A 6,911-nucleotide genomic window follows, 5' to 3' on the forward strand; every position below is an offset into this window, starting at 1 on the left:
GTGTACCACATAAATATATAAATTATAAAAAAATTAAACACATAAAATATAAATATTTATGTGATTGATTATTTCTATATAGAGCTACATAAATTATTAATTTTAATGAAGTAATAAAAATGAAATTCATTAGTTCTAAGAATAATTTAACAATATCAATTATTTAATTTTAATGAAGCAATGTGAGTAGATAATATATTAAGAAAAGAGTAAATGAATTTTATGTTAATTACTTTTTTTTTTTAAGAAAAATTATTATTTAGTCTTTTTATTTAGCAAAACTAATTATTTGGTTCTTTCATTTAAAAAAATACATTATTAATCATTATATTTTTTTTTGTCTATTCTTTTCAATTTAAATTAAGTTTTCTATTAGTTATTATATTTGATATAGAGAAATTATTGTTATAATAATTAAATAGTTTAATATTTAAAAAATAGAAAAACTATATAATTGTGTTTTTCAAATTATAGAAGTTGAATAAAATTTAAATTAATGTCTAAAATTACTGAAAAGATTAAAGAATATAAAAAAATACAGAAATTAACTAATATATTTAAAAAAAAAAAAAATAATTAATTAATTTCATCAAAATTAAATGACTAAATGATAATTTTTCTTTTTTTTAAACTTTATTTTCATATAAAAGTAAACATATTTTTATGGGATAAATAAATATTTATTATATTATATTTATAATGAAATTTGTTAGAAAGAGAGCTATCTCCATTACATAGCTCCTTAATTATTACTAAACTATTAAATTTCATTTAAATAGAAAAAATATGTAAATTTATCTCTAAATTAATTTATAATTTTTCTTACATCTTTATTGTTTTAATTTCGGCCTATTTATATATCTTTAACATGAACAATTTGTTTATTTCATTAATAAAAATATAATAAATCATAATTACTATAGTTATTTGCATGATCTAATAAAATAATCTATGTGACCTTTAATTAAATCACATTTCCTATGAGTGGAGGCAAGTAGGGAAGGAAACAAGTACCCATCAAAATGATATAGTAATCAATTTGTTTAAGCATATTATATATTATTCTTGTTTTGTTATTGTCCAAATTGTTCATGTTTTGAACAATGTCAAATTTGTTCAACATGATAGAGACTTGAATATAATATTTTATTTTATTTTTTTAATTTCCTTTGCTAGCTCCTAAACCTATAGATTAATTATTGATTCCTTAATTCTTATTGTTATGTGATTAAACTTGTAATTAAATAAATATTATTATGACTAGAAAACTTGTTTTACTTCAAATATTTTTCCTTATCACTGCCTTATTCTCACTCAAATGGAGCCACAAATTCTGCTCTATAATCATCTTTCTAACCCTAACTTTCACTCTATTCAATTATGAGTTCTCAAACAACATAATTTAGATTTATTCTTCTCTAAATATAAATTTTTATCCAATTAAATAAAAGAAAAAAAATGTAATTTGGTCAATTTTTTTTATTTAATTAGGGTTCAATATGATTTGTATTGATTTTTCTCTAAAAGTAAGAGTTTCGGTATTCAATTAAAAAATTCCTTTATATTAAAATTTTAGGACTTTATAATTATTTAAATTAGGGATAATAATGAGTAAAATAACTGTGAATCCAAACTGGATTAATAATTTTAATTCTTAAACTTATCATAAAATCAATTAAAATTTATCTTAAATTATTTTGCCTATCCGAACTGAGTTATTATTATTCGAATATTATCTAAATTTATTTAATTTTTATATTTAATTAATAAATTATATCAAAACATATTTTATTAATAATTTATAATTTAAAATTTTAATAACCCTCTAAAATATTTAAATTTTACTTATTTAAAATGTAATATCAAAAATTTTATAAATACTATTATAAAACATATATTTTATATAATTAATTATTTAAATAAATAAATTCAAGTAATTAAAATTTAACAAAACAACCAAATATGATTATATGTTATCCAAATCAATTATAAAAGGATCGACTCAAATTAAATAAAATAAAATATTACTCATCATCTTTTAACTTTAATATCATTAAATTAAAATTTATTAAAAATATGAATTTTAAAATGCATTTGGCCTATGTTCAACCAATCACTTGACAGCAATGCAAAATTCAATGATGATTGCTAACTATAATTATACGTATAACTATTTTTATATAAAAATTAAAAAAAAAGTCCAATAAAAAATATTTAAATTTATTCATAAAAATTTTTTATTGATAAGTATACCCAGAATACCTGAAGAATTGCAATAGCAATGAATTTTCCACAGAAGGTTACCCACCTACTCCTGCTTCCAAAAAGCAAGGGTCTCCAGGGATTGCACCCAAGAAATCTATTCAATTCCAATTAAACTTGCTGGTTTTACTTCATCATCATCTCTCAATTTTCATAACTACCTTTCCAACTTCTCATTTACTTTTGGTGGATCCCACTTCTAGAAAACCAACATTTGACTTACCAAAATCTTTTCTATATCTTTGGCTAATTTTCTTCCTCCAATCAGGCTATGGTGCCTTTTTTTTTTTCTAAGTGCTGACCATAACCCAATGCATAATGTAGACTTTAAAAAAAAAAAAAATAAAATTCAGATGCCTTCTCAAGCTAGACTTGCATGGAACTTGTAGAAACCAGACTTGAAGACAAGTGTCTGAATTCAGGAAACCAACTGTAAGAACAAGACAGTTTAAAACACATGGCTAAATATTTTGGTCAGACTTAGCATGCAACTTGCAGACCTCCAATCTTGAGAAAACTAAGTACTTGGACACATTCATTGCATTAGCATAAGCATTTTTATTATAGTCCACTAATCATGAAGATACAATTAATGTTTAGAATTACCAAAATAAATTTTTACTCTTTAGTTTTGTTTTCATCAACGATATATATACCAATATTCTTTTCTTTAAGCAAGGATTAAGGGGTGAAAACTTAAACTTGAATCTATCAGATAAGTAATACGCGTTCACTCACTGAACCAAGTCAGACTAGATACACACACATATACACACATATATATATATATATATATATATATATATATATATATATATATATATTTTAAGTAAAGAAAGGGATAGACTAGCCCAATAGGAGGAAGATGCCAATGCCATATTTTCCAACATGTAGTTTTCTATGAGACGGGGCAGTAATGGACATGAGCGAAGCTCAATTTAACATATACAGATGGAGATGGGAATGCATTGAAATAATTTTCCATGAGTGGGATATTGAAAACTATCATGTTACTTGCTTAATTGCTATTCATGACTGGGAGACAAAAGGTATGGTCCTAATTTGTGAAATTGGATCGATCCTAATCATTCAAAAAAGTCTAGTTGGGCAATGTCAATTTAGGCCGAAATATTTGAATCACTTCCTCTTCTTTTGAATCCAAAATAAAAGCTGAGTTAACTTCTATGTCTCTGAAAAATAAATTCTTAATAGATTATAACAATCATAAATATAATAATCATAAACATAATGTGAATTATAAACTTAAGGTTCAACTATCACCTTAATAATGGATCTTAAACAAATAAATTCTCACAGATCTAGAAAGCATACCTGATGCGGAATTTAACTGAGCCATGGTAATAATTGAGAGAGACCCTTTGATTTAATAAACTGATTTCTCCCTCTTGATTTTTCTTGATTCATACACAAAACTTTAGTGAAGGAAGACTTTCTTGGAATGTCTGTAATATCTCTGATTTTATGAAAGAGAATATGTCTGACCTTATAGGTAGAGAGATGACATATATATATATATATATATATATATATATATATATATATATATATATATATATATATATTCAAGACTTAATATGATATATTCATCAAGTATCCTTATACAATTAGAATTAGGATTTACTTTAATTAAAGTAATCCTTGTATAATTAGGATTTGTGTTAATTAAAATAAATATTAATTAATATAGGGTCACATTAAATGAATTAATTTTGGCTCATATGGTAATATTAATTACCAGACAAAATCTTACATTCTCCCATTTGACACAATATTTAAGTGATATAAACTTTAATAACATAAATATTATGCTCGCATGAAATAAACAAATCCTTTTTCATAACATACTTCATAATTACCTTCTTATAATAAATTACAAAGTGTAAGTTATGGCAGTTGTATATTGATCAATCACATACTTCCTTCCATATATCACAACACTAGCAACTTACTATAGTAGGTACATAATGGATATATGTATATTACATTATGGTCCACAATAATGTCTTGAAAATACTTTTTCTGTTATTATTCACTCAAAATATTATGTGTACACAATAATGAGAAACAGAAAATACTTTAATGTATATCAGAAACACATCAATGAGCTCAGAGTGTCAAAGCCAATACATTATACATTAATACAACCAAGGCCTATGGTAAGAAAATATTCTTTAAATATCTTAGGTTGTGAACCCTTAATTAACAGATATGATATCATGAGATCAATACTAATATGCTCAATAGACACTCTTCATTTCTGAACTTTCTCATTAATGACAAAATACTCTAATTTCATATGCTTGGTACCTTTGGCATATTTGTCGCTTATGGAGAAAATACTACTGTGAAATTATCATAATAAATTCTCAACGGCTTGTTAATGATGTCGACTACCCTAAGTCCTGAGATAAAGTTTCACATCCTCAATGCATGAATTGTGGCTTGAAAACATGCCATAAATTTTGCTTTCATAGTGGATGAAACAATGATAGACTATTTTTTTTTTAGCATTTTTCTATAATACTGTTCCTTTAGCTAATAGGAACAAGTAGCCAAAATAAACTTTTATTGTCAACACATCCAGCAAAATCTGAATCTGAATATCCAACAACTTCTAAATAATTAGATATCCTATAAGTGAGCATGAAATCTTTAGTTCATTACAGGTACCATAAAACTTTCTTTGCAGCTTTTTAGTGATCAATTCCAAGATAAAGAATTGTACAGGTTCAAGCATACATCAAATTGCTCACAACTGAAACATAAGGAGTTGATTCCATTTCTTTACATTCCATATGATTCCTTCGACTTTGATTGAGACTAAATTTGTTCCCTTTCTGTATGGGAACAATTCTGCTGAATATTTATGCATATTAGATCTCTCTAAAATTCTATCAATATAGACTTTCTAAGACAATCCTAACAGTTTTTATGATCTATTACGGAAAATTTCTATTTCAATTACAAAGGATGCCTCTTTCACATCTTTTATTTCAAAATTCTTTGACAGAAAATCTTTAGTATCATATAATATGCCCAAATCATTTGCAACATGCAAGATATCATCAACATATAGAATTAAGAAAATAAACAGACTCCCACTAATCTTAAGATATATACATCAATTAATAACTTTTTCCTTAAATCAAAAGACTCTATGGTATCATTGAACTTAATATACCACTGGTGGAAAGATTACTCAAGTCTGTATATTGATTTCTTAAGTTTAAACACTATATAGCCTTTTTAAACTTTTAGGTTGATCTATGTAAACTTCCTCTTTAAGTTCTATATTTAGAAAGGTTGTTTTCACATCAATTTGGTATAACTCTAAATCATAATGAGTCACCAATACCATAATAATTCTTAATGAGTCTATTCTTTAAAACTGGTGAGAAAGTCTCCTTATAATCAATACCATAAGTCTCCTTATAGTCAACACCATATTTTGAGTATAATCTTTGGTAACAAGTCTTATTTTATATCGTTCAACTTTGCCATTTGGGTCGTGCTTGGTTTTAGAGACCCATTTACACTCATTTCGTTTAAATCCTTTAGGCAATTCAATGAAATCCCATACTTTATTCTGTTCCATAGATTTTAACTCATCTTTTATAGCATCTAACCACTTATTAGACTCATTACTTTCTATAATTAAGAAAATAAATAGACTCCCACTAATCTTAAGATATATACATCAATCAATAACTTTTTCTTTAAATCAAATGACTCTATGGTATCATTGAACTTAATATACCACTGGTGGAAAGATTTCTCAAGTCTGTATATTGATTTCTTAAGTTTAAACACCATATAGCCTTTTTAAACTTTTAGGTTGATCTATGTAAACTTCCTCTTTAAGTTCTATATTTAGAAAGGTTGTTTTCACATCAATTTAGTGTAACTCTAAATCACAATGAGTCACCAATACCATAATAATTCTTAATGAGTCTATTCTTTAAAACTGGTGAGAAAGTCTTCTTATAATCAACACCATAAGTCTCCTTATAGTCAACACCATATTATGAGTATAATCTTTGGTAACAAGTCTTATTTTATATCGTTCAACTTTGCCACTTGGGTCGTGCTTGGTCTTAAAGACCCATTTACGCTCATCTCGTTTAAATCCTTTAGGCAATTCAATGAAATCCCATACTTTATTCTGTTCCATGGATTTTAACTCATCTTTTATAGCGCCTAACCACTTATTAGACTCATTACTTTCTATAGCTTGTGAAAAGGAAAATAGATCTTTATTAATTCCTATGTTAAAATATGACTCTTGCAAGTAAACCACGTAGTCATTAGCAATTGCCGATCTCTTTTCTCTTTGAGATCTTTTTAATGGCATTTCTTGTGGTTCACTTTCATTAGCTCTTTGTGGGTTAGCTTCTTCAGGATGTATTTCATCATTATGTTATGTAGCATTGTTAAGTCCTTCAACAACTGCTGGAGCAACATGTGGAGTAGGAGTGGATATTGGAACATTAATAGGCACATGAAAATCAACTTTATTTTCTTGTACAGCCACATCCTGTCTCTCAACACTCCCACTAACTTTACCATTCTCAAGGAATTTAGCATTACCAATTTTCATAATTTTCAGACTATGGTTTGGAATATAAAAC

This window comes from Hevea brasiliensis, chromosome 11, assembly GCF_030052815.1.
Source record: "Hevea brasiliensis isolate MT/VB/25A 57/8 chromosome 11, ASM3005281v1, whole genome shotgun sequence".
NCBI classification, from domain to species: Eukaryota; Viridiplantae; Streptophyta; class Magnoliopsida; order Malpighiales; family Euphorbiaceae; genus Hevea; species Hevea brasiliensis.